The sequence below is a fragment of the Chelonoidis abingdonii genome, chromosome 11 (assembly GCF_003597395.2).
Source record: "Chelonoidis abingdonii isolate Lonesome George chromosome 11, CheloAbing_2.0, whole genome shotgun sequence".
In the NCBI taxonomy this organism is placed as follows: Eukaryota; Metazoa; Chordata; order Testudines; family Testudinidae; genus Chelonoidis; species Chelonoidis abingdonii.
Genome location: NC_133779.1, coordinates 485022 through 504778, shown reverse-complemented (window position 1 = coordinate 504778; position 19757 = coordinate 485022). Strand labels below are relative to the sequence as shown.

The following is a 19757-nucleotide window of genomic DNA, read 5'->3' as shown; positions in this document are numbered from 1 at the left end:
TCTTGTATACAAAGTCTCTCTCCCAGCCTAGATGTTATTTATTCACTGATCCTGCACCAGGACTTTATCGTGCTAAGCCTTGTAGACACACACAACAAAAAGGTGGGTTGTGTCCTCTTCCCCTCAGCTTTCTGTTGTGTGAGGGCACGTTTCTGCTGACTGTTTGCTAGTGGGTAGTGCTTTGGCCTGGGTTTGCAGTGACTTGGGTTATGCCCTGTCCTGCTGTGTGCACCTGATGAACCTTGTGCCTGTCTCGTCTGTCTATGCTGCAGGTGGTTGGGGCTGGGGGCTGGGGCTGGGACTTCTCCGACTCTGTATTCGCAGTGCCCAGCACTGATCTTGGTGCTACTGCAATACAAGACATTTTAAACAATTGGATTATGCTCGGTAATTGGACACAAAATTCAAATGTGTCAGTTTTTTCATAGCTTCTGCTGGCTTTATTGTAAAGGAATGTTCCTCCCTCCAGGTGAAATTCAACCTGGTGCAGAAGATAGAGTTCACCCACAGTCTGAGGGGATGGTCGTTGGGTTCAAGCAGGTGACTTGGAGCTGCTGCAGCCTTGGTCAAACATTGCTCTCTGTCCTCTGGGCCCCTGTAAGAGTAAACACAGCCTAGTCAGTTTAATCAGATAAAAACACAAGGTAGGTTCCTTTTGGAGTTCAGCTGTGCCCAGCACATTTGGATGCAAACTCTCTGGTTTATATTCTCCCACTTCCAGTGTTGTAAAGTCTGACAGTGGCCCGGCATAATAATCACAATAGAAAAAAATGAGTGAGTCAGAGAGATCTCTGCGTCTGGGCTCAAAGTTGCTAAGAACAGACATACATACATTTTTCATCTCTTCAACATGCAAAATTAACTTTGCAAATCTGCAAAAACAAACCCCAGTGTCTCTGGGCTCTAGTGGAGGGGACAAAATGTTACTGAGCTTGCATAACAGAAAACAAAAAATAAAAACATCCGAGGTTTGCAGCAATAGGGATGTGTGGGTGTTTATGCAGGTGATTAGATTAATTATCTTTATGATCTTAACCAGTGGATAGATCTTAGTGGGGCGTAAGTGGTATATGGGCCCTTGTTCAGGGGTGAATCTCACCTCAAAGGACAAATGTAACAGCTAACTAATTGCATTTGGTGCAGATGTCTTTTCTGATGGAGATTTCACAGTGCAGTTGTATCCAAGATGAAGTTGCCCTCTACACATTATAAAACAAGACACTCAGGAGGTGGAAATTGAGCTGGGAGAGGGTATAAATAACATGACAAAAAACAAGCAAAGCAAAAGTCCTTCCTGTCTTTATGGAATATCAGGGTTAGAAGTCATCTAGTCCAACCCCCTGCTCAGAGCAAGACCAATCCCCAACTGCTCCCCTCAAGGCTTGAACTCACAGCCCTGGGTTTAAGAAACCACTGCTCAAACCACTGAGCTACTCACCCCCCCGAGCTACTCACCCCCCCAAGTGCTGGTAGGGATGACAGGAGCCAGGTTGTTATTACAATAGTGCTCAAGACCTCACACCGCTGTGGACCCTTCCCCTGCATGCTGCACCACCTGTTCTGGAATGATGCTGGCATCTTATCCCAACAGGGCTTCTCTTGTTACTTCTTTAACTTAAAATAAAAGAGTCGGCACCAAATAGAAGGTGCTATCAAATCCCCATTCAAGAGTCTCTGGAAGCATGCTCTGTGCTGGAGAGAAAGGAGCAGCACTGCTGCAGACCTGGAACTGGGAGCTTTCTTCTTATCTCAGAACAGATATGAGAGAGGCTGTGCCACACCCTGTCCCTCACCGGGGGGTTTTTTAGCCTGACCATGGAGTCCCATGCTCCTCTGATAACTCAAACTCCACAGAATCCTAAACCACTCAATGGGGCCCTGATCCCGGCCAGGGTCTGGGTGGCGCCCGGCCCAATGGGGCCCTGATCTCAGTCGGGGTCTGGGCAGCACTTGGCGCGATGGGGCCCTGATCTCGGCTGGAGTGTGGGGGGGCGCCCGGACCGACGGGGCCCCGATCCTGGCTGGGGTCTGGGCAGTGCCCGGTCCGACAGGGCCCTGATCTTGGCCGGGGTCTGGGCAGCACCTGGCCCAACGGGGCCCCGATCCAGGCCGGGGTCTGGACAGCGCCTATTGTAATAAGGCCACAAGTAAGACCATTGTCCCACTGCACAGACCACTTACCCCTCCCTCCATGTACACTCCATCACCCTCAGCACCCAGTGAGCTTTGCTGCTGAGCGTGTACAGTAAGAGCAAAGAGCCCATTAGCAATGCCCTGCAATCGACATGCTCCGGCTGCACTTACGCTGCTCCCCGTTTAGCACTTTAAAGCCTTCTGAAATTCATCCAATTTATGAGAGATGACCCAGGAAAACTAATATCCAGCCTCAGCATCTAATAGTTTGCATGACAGAGTCAAACTTCTTCCTGGTAAAGCAATGAGGCAAACACTGAGTAGCTGATTAAATCTCCCAGCCTTTTCCATTAAAGGCAAAAGATTGAGTTCCCATAGTCTTTCTAAATCCTGCTTCCTGACAGCCACTCCTCCTGACTGGATGCTAATGTGATGGGGATGGATATGAGGCAGCAATTTACTATCTGCCAGGATTAACGAGGGGGTGGTGTTGGTTCTTGCATGTTTCCTGGATGACTTCGGGGGCACGTTTTGAAAGGAGGTGCCAGGATTTTGCCTTCCACTCTACAGGTAGCAGCACAGCCACATGCCTCTATGATGTTCTGGTATTTTTACCTCCTAAATTCAAGTTGTCGTTGCACTGTTGTTGTTAATTTGTTTTATAGTAGAACCGGAGGCCTCAGCTGAGATCAGGACCTCGTTGTGCTGGGTGTTGTGTGGACATGTCATAGGACAGCCCTGCCCTAAAGTGCTAACAATTTAAATAAATGAAGGATTATGAGCCCCATTTTCTCCTGGGAGCCAAAGCCCAGTGAGCTGCAGTGACGGGTCAGGCAGGGATCTGTGCCAGGAAATGTGCCAGGTCCCCCATCCAAAGCACTAACCACATCCTCTGTCCTAACACAAGGGAAGACTTGTAAGTAAAGCCAGAGATCCCTCTGCCTCAAGAGCACGTCTACACAACCGTGAGCTGACTTGTGCGAAAACGAGCCGTGCAGATGCTGCAGCCTGGGTAGCGAAGCCCCCCCCCCCGCCCCCTCAGGTGTCACAGCTTGAGCTCTGCTCCAGCCGCAACATCTCCACGGCTATTTTTTAGTGGGGTAGCACAAGGCTGAGTCTGCTGCCCCAGGACCCGAGACTCGTGGCCACTCACTGTATAGATGTTTCCCCAAACTCCAAGGTCACTGCAAGCAAACCGGCTTCACTGCATTGCTGCTGTTGGCAGCGCTGCCTTGCAGCTTGTGAATTGCTTTGTTCAGTGGAAGGAGACTGGGCATCATTAACCACCATCCTCATCACACAGCGTGAAAGAGGAAATATATGTCTCAACTTTGGCAGGCCGTAAGTTAGGTAGCAAAGTCTGTGAAACGGAGATGTGATATACAGCGCCACTACCGAAGATCATCAGTTACCCGTACCCAGGGCATTTCCTTTTGTTAGGTGACCGAACAAGCAAAGACTGCGGGCTGATTCATGACCAGTTTACACTTAGAGAGAAGTGCGTTTGTCCTGCTCCAGCAATGGAGCTTTATCAGATTAGGGTTTTGAGCTCTCTGCTGGCAAATCTGCAAACTCGGATTTACACCAGTTATGATTAAAATGTCCCCAGGCAAACAAAGAATGTCAGAAGTTTGGAAGGTCTATAAACCTTCCTGTTTCAAGGCATAAACCAGCCACTAACAGCGCAGGTAAGGGAGAAACTTCTCCTATAAGGCAATGCCCACTTAGCCTGTGGATCCCACTGCCACAAGATACTGAAGCCAAGTGTTTTGCAGTGTTCAAAAACAACAACTGGCCATTGATTTGGGCAATAAGAATATCCAGAATTACAGTAGCTAGACTTAGGAACAAAGGATTGGAAGGGACCACTGGGGTCCTCAAGACCCTGGTCTTGCAGGCCACCCCATCGTATAACTCTGTTCGTAAATGTATCGAGCTCCCTCTTAAAATGAGGTGGGTTGTTTGACCCCGTTGCTCCTAGTGCAAAGTTGAGCCAGAACGTTGCTCCTCTGTGAGACAGAAACCTTCTAATTTCCAGTTTAAATTTGTTCCTGGCCAGTTGTTCCCCATTTGTACCTATGCTAGCATTGCCCTAGTGCTTCTCCCTCTTTGGGCGTACCCCCTGGATGTATTTATCAAGTGTGATCAGACCCCCCTCTCAGCCTTCCCTTTGCTAGGCTAACCAAGCCAAGCTCTTTGAGTCTCCTCACATAAAATAGCCTCTCTGTGCCCCTGGTCATCACAGCAGCCCTTCTCTGCACCTGTTCCAGTCTCTATTCATCTTTCCTGAACAGACAAACCCATGGTCTGGGATGGGATCGGGCCTTCCTGTGTCTTAGTTCAAACCAACCTCCAGCTGACAAAAGTTGGGAAGAAATTTCCACTATGGACAGATCAGCCCATAAACTGACCTTTGCAAGTTTCAGGCACATTCTTCTGATGCAGCTGGTGCTGGTCAGTGTTGCAGATGGGATACCAGGCTAGGGGCCCTTGATGTGATCCAGTCTGGCAGTTCCTGTGATCCTATTTACCACATTTCGAAAACAGAAACTGGCTTTCTTCCATCTATATAGAGCTGGTCAAACTGCTTTGACCTAAATTTTTTTCATAAAAATAGTTTTTTGTTTTAATTTCTAACTTATTGTGGAGTTATGGTAAAACCAAAGCTCAGCCAAGAACAGAGCCCCTTTGTACTAGGCAATGTTACCAATGTAGAATACGGACTTATCTGTTTGGGGACAGTCAGGAAAGTTAATCCAAATAACTAAAGGTGTGAATTTAAAGTTTGAATCAAATTAAGGCCACTTAATTCAGAATAAGAGTGATTACACACACAGATTTAATGCAGTGTACCTAGGTTTGGAAGGATTAGATTTTTATTGGTAAATGTTGATTTCATCCACAATCTTGTCTTAAATCTACGACTGTACAATTTATGAGGCACTGACTTTCTTTTGTTATCTGTCTGTGCAGTGGACAACACAACTGGGCCCCGATCTGGTTGTGGATTCTTGCTGTTACTGGAGAATAATAATGACAAAGTTTTTGCATCACAAATGTTATTTTACTCTTTTATGCAAATGTCTCCTCTCACAGGGAAGGCTAGAGCATGGAAAGGTCAGAACTGGACGCTAGAGCGCAAGTTTCTGCTTTCATATCTGTGAAAGGAATAACTTCCCTTTCCCACTGAGATCCCTCAAGCACCCAAACATCTTAACTCAATTTCCACCACTGCTGCATGAAGATCTTCTGAATAATATTAACAACTTCCCTTCCCTGCAAGCCTGTTTACCATGAAGGAACTTGTCTTGCACTATCCAGATCTAAGTAACTTTTATTAAAATTCTGCCACATGCAAGATTTATTTAATCAAATGTTGGTAGCATTTCAGTTTTGAAAACCAACCCACAGGGAAGAGAACTGCTCCAGATATTTTTATTTCTCTGCATATCTCAAAATATTGCGAACCAGGGGAATCGTATGCTTCCCTAGGACAACATCAACTGAAGATATTGTGAGCAAACACATATGGTACTGAACCTCAGAATTACCTTCTCATCTCTGACTCCTATAGGTCAGTCAAATGACTTTCCCATGAATGCGTCTGTCCTCTCCTTAATTCTTATATTTCCTGCTATCAGAATGTTGAATGAAATTCACCCCTGTGCAAAGAGCCAGCCTAAAGCATCCCATTAAAGCCCTGAAAAGAGGGTCTTTGCTCTGGGCTAATTTCATTTGTAGGGAGCAATAATTTCAGCTGATAAAATGCTGTACTCACTCACTGGCCACATCTACACTACGCGCGAAAATCGATTTTAGATACGCAATTTCAGCTACGAGAATAGCGTAGCTGAAATCGAATCTCTAAAATCGATTTACTTACCCGTCTTCACCGCGTGGGATCGATGTGTGCGGCTCGCCATGTCGATTCCGGAACTCCGTTTGTTTTGGTGGAGTTCCGGAATCGATCTAAGCGCGCTCTGGGATCGATATATCCCGTCCAGATCAGACGCGATATATCGATCCCCGAGCAATCGATTTTAACGCGCCGATACAGCGCGTAGTCTAGACGGGGTGACTGGCTGTGACTTCCTGAGTCTGTCTCTGCCCTCCTATCATCATTATGTAATGGTTCTTATCTTTTTTTAATTAAAGTTATTTAGCAATGCTATTTTCATTGTGCTGAACCACAGTTGACAAACCACTTGGCATTTCATTTACATAAGCCTTTGTCAGGATAATATGCTACGCTTGCCTAGCATCAGTTATGCCTAATGGCTCTCCAGGAATTGCCACGGAGATGCAGCCTCCTACGGGATAAAGCAGCTGTCTTAAAGCCGGGCAGTAACACTGCCAACTGGTTGGGGCAGAAAGGGGGATGTTTTTCAAGGTACTGAGTCAAGGGGAGTTGGGCCTCTTAACTCCCATTTGCACCTTAGGAAACCATGCCCCAAGTGTCGAGGATGCCTGCGAGGGAATGCACTGGCTCAGCTGGGATTTTGACTAGAAACATGGGGGTCGTACTCCTAGGAGTGGGGAAAATGCCGGGTGCTCTTTAATGACACGCAGCAGCCAGCTCAGCGCCCTGAGCACTAATTACTGAACTGCCAACTTCACCTCTCAGGAGCTCCGAGTGGTTTCTCAACCACTCACCAACCTAGACTAACCCTGCTCAGCTCACACTGCCAGATGGGGAACATGACTGCACAGCTGCAGCAGCCCACGCACCACTGCCAAGCACTGTCATGGCAGAGCAGGGAGGCGGTTGTCGCCTCTGCGGCAAGTGCCCGGCATTCTGAGGTTGACTTATTTCACCCTCTTATTACTAATGAATGAGCTTGCCATGGTGCCACTTGTCCTGTTCTTTTATCTGTGTGTGCGTGGGGGGGTTCCCTGGCTGCTAGAGGCTGAACGCGGGTCTATAATTCAGGGTTGCCAGAGAACCTGAGAATGCAGCTCTGTTTGGCTTTCAAATTAAAAAATTAAACGTCAAGTTTCATAATAGCTGTCGTACCTAGTGCTTGTTACCCATTACTCATCACAGGCACCAAGCCTCACGTACTGATTGGCTCTGCTTTAGGGGAGGGCGCCTGGGATGGGGTCCTGCAAGAGCTGAATCTGGCCAGGTGGGCCCCATCAGCTAATTAGGCTGGAGGAAGCTGATGAGAGGGAATTGCACCTGTGAGGAGCAGGCAGGGCTTCTCCACAGCCAAAGGGCTGCAGGGAAGTAGGCTGCACCCCCTCCCTGGGAGAAGGGAGGTGTGTTTGGGCGGTGGCTTTGGTTGTTCTCTGGGAGGAGGGATCCGTGAGACTGGCAAACCTGGAACCAGAAGGTAAGGGAAGGACTCAGGGAAACGTAGTAGGGTTCAGGAGAGCTGGGAGCCACAGTGGAGCGCAGACTCGGGTTCCCTTGCCAGTTGCCAGCCACTGAGGGAGTGGTACCATGGGGCAGGCAAAGGGGATATTGCTAGTGAGCAGGAACGTTGTTACAGCCCCATAAGGGGAACCCACATAGTGACCTGGCTGCTGCCCAGGCCCAGCCCCAATTGGGGCAGAGAGGGGGCGCCCCCCAACTGCAGCCCTGCCACCGACCCTCGACTGTGGCCTGCTACAGTTTCGCTCCCCTCCACCCAAAGTTAGCGTGGCTAAGAGACACCCAGTTCTGTCAGCCTAGCCGTGCCTACACTGCAGGCCGTGTCTGCACAGGGGCTGGGCCAGGGGCATGATGCAGCTGTGATGCTGTAACGTCTTGGGGTAGACCAGGCCTGAGACCTGACGTATTTATAGTTTGCATGCAAAAGCGACGTCGACTCGAGGTAGTAAATAACTGGACTTGGCATGCTGGTTTCAAAACCTCTCACTTGTGCTGAAATTAATACAGACTTTATTGCTGTCTTAAGGACAGGTCCTGTGACATTGCACTCCATAATGTTTTATGGAAATATGTTTATGGTGTGAATATGATGTAACTGGAATATGCTTCATGCTAAAGGTCTCTTGTAAGGTGGTATTACAAAGCTTATAATCTACTGATGTGTTCATCCCATTTGTATGAATGTATCATTCTTGTATCTGAAACTAGGAATATGAAAAAAGAATGAAGTACTTGTGGCACCTTAGAGACTATCTTGTTCTTTTTGTGGATACAGACTAACAGGGCTGCTACTCTGAAACCTTGGAGTATGAAGTTAACTCTGAGTCCTATTGTAACTATGCAAAATGGGGGCCATTAATGGTGGTTTGGAAGCTTGATGGTTCCCATTGATTAGGACAATTGGTTGTAAAAGGTTTGTAAATTTGCAAACCTTCCTGGGTGCCTGCAGGCCAGCCCTGGAAGAATGGAGGCTGGGGGTGGAGGGGTGGGGGTCTCACAGGACATGTGACCATGTCACATGATGCTGGTATCCATCTTAAATCTGGTACTTTTTCATTTAGGAAGAGGGGTGGGGACCCAAGGACACAAAAGATTCCTGCCTTGTGCCAAAGCTATAAAAGAGGGTGGAACAGAACAGAGAGGACTTCCAGTCATGAGAAAACCCCTAGTTTCTACCTAAAATGTTTGCTGGAACTAACAAGGGCTGTACTGGGGAAAGGATTGGGCCCAGACTAGAAAGGCATCTAGGCTGTGAAAGACACTGATTGGAACATCTCTGAGAGTGAGATTTACCTGTAAACAGTTTCTTAACATATTAGGCTGAGACTTGTGTGTTTTGCTTTATTTTGCTGGTAACTTACTTTGTTCTGTCTGTTATTACTTGAAACCACTTAACTCCTACTGTTTATTCTTAATAAAATCACTTTTGTTTATTGATAAACCCAGAGTATGTGATTGGTACCGGGGGGGGGGGGGAGCAAACAGCTGTGCATCTCTCTCTATCAGTGGTATAGAGGCTGGACAATTTATGAGTTTACCCTGTATGAGCTTTATACAGAGTAAAATGGATTCCTTTGGGGTTTGGATCCCACTGGGAGCTGGGTGTCTGGGTGCTGGAGACAGGTGACCCGCTGAGCAGTTTTTGGTTAAAGTCTGCAGCTTGTGGGGGACGTGGTTCACACCTGGGTCTGGGTTGCAGCAGGCTGGCGTGTCTGGCTCAACCAGGCAGGGTTCTGGAGTCCCAAGCTGGCAGGGAAAACAGGCTCAGAGGTAATTCCAGCACATCAGGTGATAGCCCTAAGCAGGGGGTCTCTGTGACTGAACCCATCACAGGTCCCTCCCCCGACCGGTCCAAATTCATAGTCACTGAACCCTTCTGCATGTCAGCAGCTTGTGCAATCAACCTGCAGTTACAGCTATTTCAAATTAAAACAGGCTGCAGCGCCCCAGCTCCTGCATGGAGATGTCAGGAGAAAATTGACTCTCCTGGAAACAGACTCTGTCGCCTGACAAAACGGTCAAGGTTGCCTTTTTGTACATCGAGGCTTTTTGTGCTTTCGACAATGTTTCCACCTTGGGAACAGCTGCTTATTTTCTAAATGCACGTAGGAGTCTCTCCTCCCCCCATCCCCACCATTAATACCTTCTACAGAAACCCCCCAGTGACCCTTTCTCTGCCTGTAACAAGAAGTGAATGATCAATTCCACACAGAGAAAGAGTTGTGATCCTGCCGTGACCTTGAGAGGATGTTCTCCCTGCCAGGACGTGAATGCAGGAAGCTCTCTACAGTCCCAATGAACCTTTTTAGCTCATCTGCATTAGAGACTTCAGCATTTTAAGCTGAGAGGTACCATTTGTCGAGGGCTATGGGATTTGCTAGCTATTATTCCAATTACATTCAGTTGACAGCGTGACTTCCTCAGCAGCGCAGGCAGTGGGGAGGGTGCACGGAAGTGTGTGATGGGGTAGGGCAGAGCAAAGGGGAGCAGCACTGGTGGCATGCAAATAGACTTTGTTAGACCCTGCTCAGATACATCCACAGCTGGTGCAAATCATGGTAGCATTATTGTCAGCCCTGTTCTTACCAATTATGGTGCCCTATACAGCGTAAGCACCTGACCCCTTCCACCCCCCTGCCCCCAACGGAGAATCTGGGCTGTGCTCAAGGCCTGCAGGACTGCGGTGGCAGGAGCTGTGGGGAGCCCTTGGGGGGGGCACAGGCCCAGAGCAGCCTAGGAGATTAGCAGGGGGCCTGGTGCTGGCAGCAGAGAGCAGAACAATCTGGCCCAAGCCCACTCTGCTCCCCCCCAGCCCCAGCTATGTTACTCATGGGAGGTGGCTTTGGGGGGAAGGGGTCAGTGCCTCCCCTTGCACTCATCAGTGGGAGGAACCCAGTCCCAGCCTGCTCTGCTCCCCTTACCCCAGCCATCTTGCTTGGGGGGAGGGGGCTTGGGGGCAAGGGGTCCACCCCTCCTCCCTGCACTCAGTGGCAGTGGGAACCAGAGTGACATAGCGGGGAGCCAGTGAGCAGAGAAATCCCCATGGCATAATGAAAGGTGCTAGAAACACACTCGGCCTGAGACGCCATCATTTACATGCCTGCAAAGTGCTAATTGATCTGATTGATGGTGTTTTGCATCACTTTGGGCTAGTGCCAATGACTGGGCAAGGAGCAGAAGAGGGAATCCAGCCCACTGGCTTTGATTACCAAAGTTTTGCTGGACGCTGCCTGAACACTTTATTTGAGACATGTGGGCTTGTCTTCAGCAATGAGGGAATCCTATTACTGCTGGCCTCCAGCAGGTTGCAGAGTATCAGCTCTATGTGCTCTCATGCTCTGCAGAAGGCATGTGAATGACACCCTGACATTCAGGTTTTCCACTGCATCCAATCAGACGCTTACTGCTTTTCATACTGATGGATGGAGATAAGGTGGCAGGAATTTATCCTTGAAAGCACAGGTGGTGGGGACAGGCCAGGGGGCAGCTGAGCTGTAAATCACCAGCTCAGATAATGTCTTTGGGTTAAAATTGAACCAGTCTCAACCTGGGTTCAAACCCATGTGGCCAGAAGGCAGAGGAATGAGGAGGAGCAGGTGGAGGGTGGCTGCCATGGACAATAGAACACAGGTCTTAGTATCATAGTCCATATGGTCTGAGTCTCATTTACAGTGTCTGGCCATGCAAAGGGACTCAGAGTAAAAGAGAAGCAGGCCCAGGAATATTACAGTCAGAAGGATCCATTGTGGTCAACCTGTCCGATCTCCTGCATAGTGCAGCCCACAGAATTTCTCCCCGAGATTGCTGCATCCTGCCCAGCGACTTGGGCTTGAACAAGCAGTGTCTTTCACAAAGAGATGCCCAACCTGGATTTAATGATGCCAACAGATGGAAAATCCACCACTGGGCTCTGGAACATGTTACAATGGTTAATTCCCCCCATATGTACCTTGTCTGATGCTGATTTCAGCTTCCAGCCATTAGATCTCATTCTCTTTTGTCTGCTCATATAAAGAGCCCTTTTTGCTCACAGAGATCTTCTCCCTGGGCCAGTACTTATAGACTGTGATCATGGCAACTCTTGAGCTACCTGACTAGCAATTAGGTGAAAAGGATTTAAAAAGAGAAACCCCCCTTGTGAGTGTAACCGAGCGCTCTAGTATAAACATGGGTGGGCGGTTTCTCACCTCCCTTCATTTCTAGTCCTACACAGAGTGTACTGTCTCCCCAGCTTCCCCAACAGCAGAAGCCAAGAAAAATTGAGCTGCAGGGCTTTTAAATCTAGTGTTACTAAAGCCACAGCTGGTTAAAAACTGAACTGCCAGCAGGGACGGGTGTGCAGCCAGGGCATGTATGTCTTTGGGAGTGTGCGTGTGTGTGTATGCAGTCACCTCTGTAGGTTTGGCTGCGGAACGGAGGTGCGCATGGCTGCACTGAGAAGTGTGTGTATGTACACAGCTCTGAGTTGTGTGTCTGGGGGGGAAGAGGGCGGTAGCCAGCAGACATACACCCCTCTATCTCCCTTGCATAACCTGGTGCCCCGCTCCAGGATGACCACCTAGCAGACCCCAGGAGGCACTGATTGTTTTCTTGCACAGCAACTCTCAGCTGTCTGAAAGCACTGCATTCAGCTTGGAGCTGTGATTGCGTGGCAAGCACTGTCCCGTTGCAGTAACCCTGCCATGTCTCAGCAATTATTTCTGTCTGCCTGCTCCTATTCCTCTCCTCCCTCCTACCATGAAGGCCTTGGCCTGAACTGATGCCATCCCGAGCATTTTTGTGGCAACATGCTGTGTTTTTCATAAAGTGCAGGGTTATAAACCTTGCTGCAGCATCCAGAGAAGCCGGATTAGGTGGTTGCCATCAGCCCCAAACTGCGAATATCTCCCCTGCTAGCCAGGGAAATCCAGGGCAGGATTTCATGTTACGTTCTTCTCCATCTTGGCAAAAGACTCTTGCCAAAGCAGGTTCTGTGAGGAAGTGAGATGCAGCGATGGAGACAGAGACAAAACTGACCTCAGAGCTTGTGACTAGAGTGACTGAGTACCTTTACTGAGTGGGAGAGGGGACAAGTTTCATCTTACAGATCTGTTCTTTTAATTGGGCCCTCTATAGCAGGACACTATTTTCCCTGCAGGTAGAGGCAGACGTTCCCTCTTTTCATTTACCAACCGTGCAGGCTTCATTAGTTAGTCTTTAACCAATTTCTTGTATCTGAGCCCATTTAAGCTGGAGAGAGGATATTGTTAAATACACAGGGTATGGGGAGGTGGAGCACAATGAACATGTTTGCAGAACACAAGTCTGCAGACTCCAGTCCTGGGCTAGAAAATCCCTCATTAGATTTCTGCTGCCTCTTCCATGGCTGGAAACACAATTAGAAGCCCACTCAGTCTCTGGGACAGGCACTCTCCACCTGTTGTTTGTTTCAGTATGTGATCATTTTCTCATGTATTGCCAGGAACCCAACAATGGGCTGGATTGTTAATAGGCACGGCCGTCTGGGTGCAGTTCTCTGTGGAGCAGTCACTGACACCTGTGTACTAAACCAGAGTGAGTTCCTGGTTTATGCTGCCCTGGCAGAGGTGGAGATGACTGCACCGGTCCGTGACTTAAAGATCAACAAGCTATTTAGTTTCACAGAAAGAAGACTTAACTGTGATGTGTCAGCAATTTCACGGGGAAAAAATCCTGGGTACTAAAGGGCAAGGCAGAACAAGAACCAGGCTCTGTACACACAGCAGCTTAGGTTGTATAAGTTGTGTCAGTCAGGGGTGTGAATACAACCCCCAGGAGCAACGTACGGTGTGGACAGTGGTATGTTGGTGGGAGATCTTCTCCGCCAACACAGCTATCGCCACTTACAGGGGCTGGAGTAGTTAAGTCAGCAGGAGAGCTCTCTCCCGCAGCTTAGCAGCACTACAGTGGCGCAGCTGCATTGGTGTATGTAGGTGCATAGGCCTGCGCACGGGGTGTTCTGGCTGTGCCCAGGCATGCCCTAATGCCCGCAGGCTGGATCCGGCCCCTCAGGCCTTTGGATCTGGCTCGCAGGATTTGCCCCCCGTGGTGCCGCAGGCCCCGCGCCGCTCTCAGAAGCGTCCGGCACCGTGTTCCTGGGGCCCCGAGGGGGGCAGAGGGCTCCGTGTGTTGCTCCAGGCACCAGCCCCCACAGCTCCCATTGGCGGGGAACGGGGAACTGCAGCCAATGGGAGCTTTGGGGGAGGTACCTGGAGGCGTGGAAAGGACAGCACGTAGAGCCCTGTGCCCCCTCCCCTCACCTTCACCTCACACCCCTCCTCTTCCCCAACTCCTTGCCCTGAGCCCCTTCCTGCACACCACACCCCCAACCTTTATGATGTTCACCTTTAAAAAAACAAAATAAAATCTAATTCCCTGGGTGCATATGCCTCTGTATATGTGTGTGACAAATTCAAATGAGAAATAAGGCACAACTTCTTACCAGTGAGGGTGATTAACCACAAGAACAAACTATCAGTGGGTTGTGGTGGATTCTCCATCTTTTGATGTCATCAGATCAAGACCAGATGCCTTTCTGGAAGCTGCTTTAGTCAAACACAAGTTAGTGTGCTCAGCACATGGGTAACTGGGTGAAGTTTTATGACCTGTTATATATGCGGTCAGACTATGTCATCTAATGGTCCATTCAGGCTGTAAAATCTATGCATCTATGGACAAGATGCAGGTCAACAGAGAATTGGGCCCCATATGTGCAGAGAGAGATTCACGCTGCTTTGCCCTAGGGGGTTTCACAGGAGCTGCAGCAAATTTTTGTAGCTTCTTGGTTTAGATTAATTGTTCTGTGTTTGTTCTGAAAAATCTTATTTGATGTTTGCATGATTTTATGACTTCTTCAGCGGATTGCTCACAGCTCAGCAATCCTGGGGCTGTTTTTAATTTGCCCTGATGCAATTTAACAATCTGGTGTCAGAAATCTTTGTTGCCTGTGTGCTTGCAGAGAACAGGTTCATTCCGGTCAATGAATCTCACTTGTGGGGAGGAAGATGTAAAACATGAGAAGGAAAAAAAAAGGCAACTTCCAATCATGGGTTGGGTTGATTTTTTTTTAAAGGGAGCCATGATTGCCTATTCCAGGTTAAAGGGAAAAGTGCTTCAGCTGCTTGCAAAGGAAACGTGTTCATGGATTGTTTGGTAAGCACCAATTCTGTGGAGGGAGTAAAGTACAAGAAACAATTCTGTCCTAGCCTTTCAGAGAGGACCAAGCTGATCTGCAAAACAGTAAGAAATCTCTCCAGGTTATGGTTAAAAATTGTCAGTGTTTAGCAAACTGAACTAAAAAACACTTAGACGATGAGCTTTTGGGAGCATGGATGGCCTCTGACTTGGTCTGTGCAGAACCCAGCACAACAGGCCCTTGGTCTCAGCTGGGGTCTATGCAATGCATGGCACCTTGGGGCCTCAGCCTTGCTTGGGGAAAGAAATTGCTGGAAAGCTCCTTGCAGAGGCCGTATGTGAAAGATCTGGACCAGATTCCACAGTCCAGAGTTCTTTGGATAAATTTCAGAGCAGTTTCCCAATGACTGGGTTCCTATCTGACCTGAGCCTCTAACATCATTTGCCCCATTCTCTCTCTCCACTCTGGCTCCTGATAGCAAAGTACCAAGGGGGTCTTGGAAGTTTTTTTCTTAGCATCCGACACTGACTCCAAACCAAGGGTGTGTGAAAAACAGACACGTCTGCCTTTCTGTGCTAGGGAATTTCTCAAAGTGACAAGGGAAGTTGTAGGCAATCGAAGGCCATTAAGGAGCAAGCTGATGTCAGGAAAACATTTTAATTCCCAAAAGCTGTTCCAAGCTGAGCCTTAGGGTTGCTTAGTGCCATCTGGCTCTGTGCAAGAGCTGGTTCCTGTCTGAACAGGGAAGTGGCAGATTCCCATTTGAACACTCCCGAATTTGAATTGTGTAAAAAAAAACCAAGTGAAATTAGTTCATCCTGAATGATGGTATCTGCTATTTAGAGTGGAATAGGGGTCTGGGAGCCTGTACTCCTGGGTGCTAGTCATAACCTGGGGAGAGGAGTGGTGTGCAGTGGTGGTAGCAGGGGGGCTGTGAGTCAGAATGCCTGGGTTCTAGGTATGGGAGGGGAATGGTGTCTCATGGCGAGAGGAGGCAGTCTGGCAATCAGGACTTGGGTTTTATTCCAAGCCTGGAGCAGGCGCTAGTGGTGAGTGTGGGGATGCTGGGAATAAGGACTCCTGGGTTCTGTTCTCTGCTCTGAAAGAGGAGTAAGGTTTATGGTTACAGCAGGGGACCTTCAGATGAAAGTAACTTCGGAAGGGTAAAGTATTATCGGTTTGCCCTGATATGAAAAGTGACATGGCTCAACACTTTTGATTCTGCTGCTATTTAGGGATGACCTCATCCTGGCAAAGATGGTCCAAGAGCATCAGTGAAATTAACAATAAAGGATTATCATAATGGCCAGTGTATCATGGCTCCTTCAAGTCAGGCATTCCACCCACCTCCTTTTCTTCCCCCTTCCCCCCGCACTCATCCTGACATCAGTTCTGCTTTGCATTCTCTGTCACTGATCCACCATGATTTCTGGAACGATCATCCATATCAAACAGAAGATGTTTAATAAAGAAAACAACTATAAAAAAAGATATACAAAGAGGCTTCCACACAACTTGAGTGCTAACTTTGTCTCTCTTGTTTGCCAGGGATTGCACTACCTGCTTGGAACTCCAGAGAGGACACAGACAGCTAGTGATGGTAAGTAAGTATCAATATACTCGTACAGCTCCTGGTCATTAGAGGTTTTTTTCCCCTCCACTTCCCCAAATGACTCTTTAGTCTATTCTATATAGGTTCTCACACCACATTCAGCACCATATTGTTCTCTCACCCACCTTTGCCTCCTGTCTCTGACTCACTCCCAGTTCTAATTTATTCTTTAATTACAAACAGTGCAATATTCACGTAATGAAAATGCCCAATGGAATGAAGCTGCCATTAACATGTGAAACAAATTAAATTCCTCTTTTCCCTTTTGGTAAGATGACAAAGAAGATTTGATAAAGGCAACACACGCCCACTTGGAAAGGGATAAACTCTGTGTGTGTGCGCATGTGCATGCTCATAATGATTTAACACAACAGCAGTCATTCAGGATTCACAGACTAACATCTAATGCTTCCAGATTTAGCCGCGTTCAAAGGCTTGCACAGATCTAACATTATACTCATCTGATCTCTGGAAACAATTTAGTTTGTGTGTGTGAAAGCCAGGTGATATATCAAAGTGGAGCTGGGATAATCCACTTCCCTTTCTGAATAAATAACTGAGCCTGTGCATTTGCTGGTGCTTTGGAGGGGAAAATACAAAGAAAAATCACATCCCAGAAATGAAAACTAGATGCGACTGTCAGGGTGTGTTCACAGCAGATTGGGTTTCATCAATATGGCGTAAGAGATTGTGAAAAATTTGATGCAGGCCATCTTGGATTCATTACCTATTAGCAGAGTCCTTCTTGTTCATGAGAATTTGTTCAGTTGAGTTTAAAATGCACAGGAGTGAAAGACGAATCCTTTCTGTCCTTGGTGCCCCTTTCAGATGAGAAGTGGAATGGATTACACAGGTCAGTACAAAGTGGCCTGAGCGGAGACAGGACTCAGGGCCAGAACTCACATTGCAACTGAGCAAAGACCTTGCCACAAAACATTATTTAAAAAACCCCAACCTGTGAATGTGTCGGAGCAGATGGGACTCTAAAGGAATGTGGCTGAATTTACCTTCCCAGCCATGTCAAGCATCAGGAACAGCCTCACACCATGGGTATGTCTACACAGCAAAAGTTGTGCGCACACTAGCCTGAACCCATTTAGTGCAGGTAACAGGAGGCAGCACAAGCCTGGCACAGACCCTGGGAATGGGTCTGCTCTGAAGTGGCCCTTGCTGCTCTGTCTTCACTGCCACTTGTACCCAAGCTAGCTTGGACCCAGCTTTTCCTATTTAGACATACCCTCGGTGTCTGCACCCCAGCCAGCACAACAGGGCCCTGAGCTTGGTAGGTGCCTTCAGGTGTATCGGAACACAATTCAATCATCAGGAAATCAACGGGAGAGAGAATAGCATCTTGCTCCTCTCTAGCCCCTTCCATCTAAGGATCTCCAAGTGCGTGGAAAGTACTAAGCCAGCATTGCAACCCTTCTGGGAGCCAGGCAAGTGGTGTTCTACCCAGAGACACAAAGATTTAAGCGACTTAACACAGGCAGGACCAAAGCTGGAACTTGAGACCAGAAGTGCCTGGCTCTCACTGCCAGAGCTGAGAAGGAACCCAGGCGTTCGGAGTCCCCTGCCCCACTGCTCTGATACTTTCTCCGGGAGCTAGGACTAAAGTGGTGCCGGCCTTTCCTCCTGGGAGTGAATTTCGCCTGATGAGATCTTCCCTGAGCTGCTGCTTTTGGATTTCAGAGACTTCACTGTCATAGACATTGGCCCATGGTTGGCTGGCAGGAGGGGGAAACGGTCAGCAGTGGGTAGCAGAAGTGAAGCCCTGGTGTGCCATTCCCCACTGGCTTTCATCAGGGACTCGGTTACTCCCCCCACTCCCACATCCATTAGAGACAGAAGGATGGCTATGGAAGGGAGCGCTCCCCTCTGTGAAGAGCTCGGCGCAGCAGGCAGTCTCAGGCTCTCTGTTTCAGTGCCCTGAAATGACACCGGCAGCTGCTGGAGTCCCTGGTGTTGTCATCTTTGATCTGTGAGCGTGGAAAGGAGGGATGGGGGAGGATTGGTGGCACAGCTACAGAATTCTGTGGTTTATTGGCCTTCACAGATTTATACGTTTTTAAGGCCAGAAGGAACTGTTGTGATCAGCTGGTCAGACCTTCTGCAGCATGCAGGCCAGAAAGCGCCTCTCAGTAATTTCTGCAAATGGGGTGCAAATGCTGGCGTTGGGAATCGCTAGTGTTTTGCACTGGTATAAATAACTGCTCCTGGTGCAGGGCAACAGAGAGCTGGACCTGGTGATGTTACACAAACTGGCAGGATGTACACTACGTACTGGGCACCCTGGTCAAGGGAGAGCCTTGCTCCCAGGGACTGGAGCTCCAGTGCTTTCTCATGAGACACTGGAGACAGCGAAGTGAAATACAAGTAACCAAGGAATTTCTCAGGAGCAACTCTATGTGCCTGATTCCCACTGCCCTTACCCCTTGGGTAGTCATTTACACCAGTGCAAAAGGCAGTGACCGGCTGCCAATTGTGTTTGCACCCACTCTGCACTGGTGTGATTGAGTCCACATGGTGTGGGCTTGTGAGAACCTGCAGGTGAAATGCTTTGCAAAAACCACACTACACGTGCTCCAAGCAAACCCTTGGAAACAAAGGTCCAAATCCAGAATTCAGTCTTAGATTTATAGTGTTTAAGGCCAGCAGATGATCCAGGCTGACCTCTGTAGATCGCAGGCCACAGCATGTTGCCCAGTTACCCCTGTATGAAGCCCAGTAACTAGTGTTTCACTAACACATCTCTTCCAGAAAGGTGTCTGGTTTTCACTGAAGATGACAAGTGATAGCAAATCCACCACTGCCTTTGGAAGTTTGTCCCAGGAGTTAATCACACTCTTTGTTAAAAAAAATTGTGCACCTTATTTCTAATTTGAATTTGCCTGGCTTTAACTTCCAGCCCGTTGTTCTTGTTCTGCCTGTCTCTGCAAAGCTAGAGAGCCCTTTATTACCCAGGATAGTCACCCTAAGAGCCAGCACAGGGCATGTCAACACTGCAATCAGAGGTGCGCCTGCAGCAGTGGAAACGTGTCTTTAAGGGCGACAGGCTGGAGGAAGATGTAACGAATGGGAAATATTGCTACCTACAGCCCAACTTCTGGCCTGGTCCTCAGAAGTAGGGAGACAATGAGGGGAAGCAGGAAGTGAGCTTAACAAGATCATGGAGATTCCTGTGGCTCTTGGCAGTGCTGGGGTAGCAGTTCGAAGGGAGTCAGCAACCCCTAGGAAAATTACACATCAAGAAAATCTAAACCAACTGCAGTGCGAGGGCTCCATTCACAACAGTAATAGGTTAGACAGCATGACAGAGAAAGTGACAGCACTAGGGCATGGACACAGACTCTGCTCACCCAACAGCTCAATATGCCCAGCGGAGACAGCTACGTTTTAAACTAAAAATTACAACGTGATTTTTTCCTCCCCTTGCCTGCCTTTGTGTCTGTAACGTGTGTGTGTGTGTGTGCACTCTGTGCATATGT

At 48.4% G+C, this 19757-nt stretch overlaps 1 long non-coding RNA gene across 1 annotated transcript in view; it reads right to left on the bottom strand.

Annotated features, from left to right (window-relative positions):
• Nucleotides 1-404: 404 nt before the first annotated feature.
• Nucleotides 405-19757, bottom strand: part of LOC116819220 (uncharacterized) — a 157542-nt gene continuing 138189 nt past the window's right edge. The window contains exon 3 of the long non-coding RNA XR_004372360.2: nt 405-595. This is a non-coding gene — a long non-coding RNA (uncharacterized LOC116819220). The remainder of the gene's footprint in view (nt 596-19757) is intronic.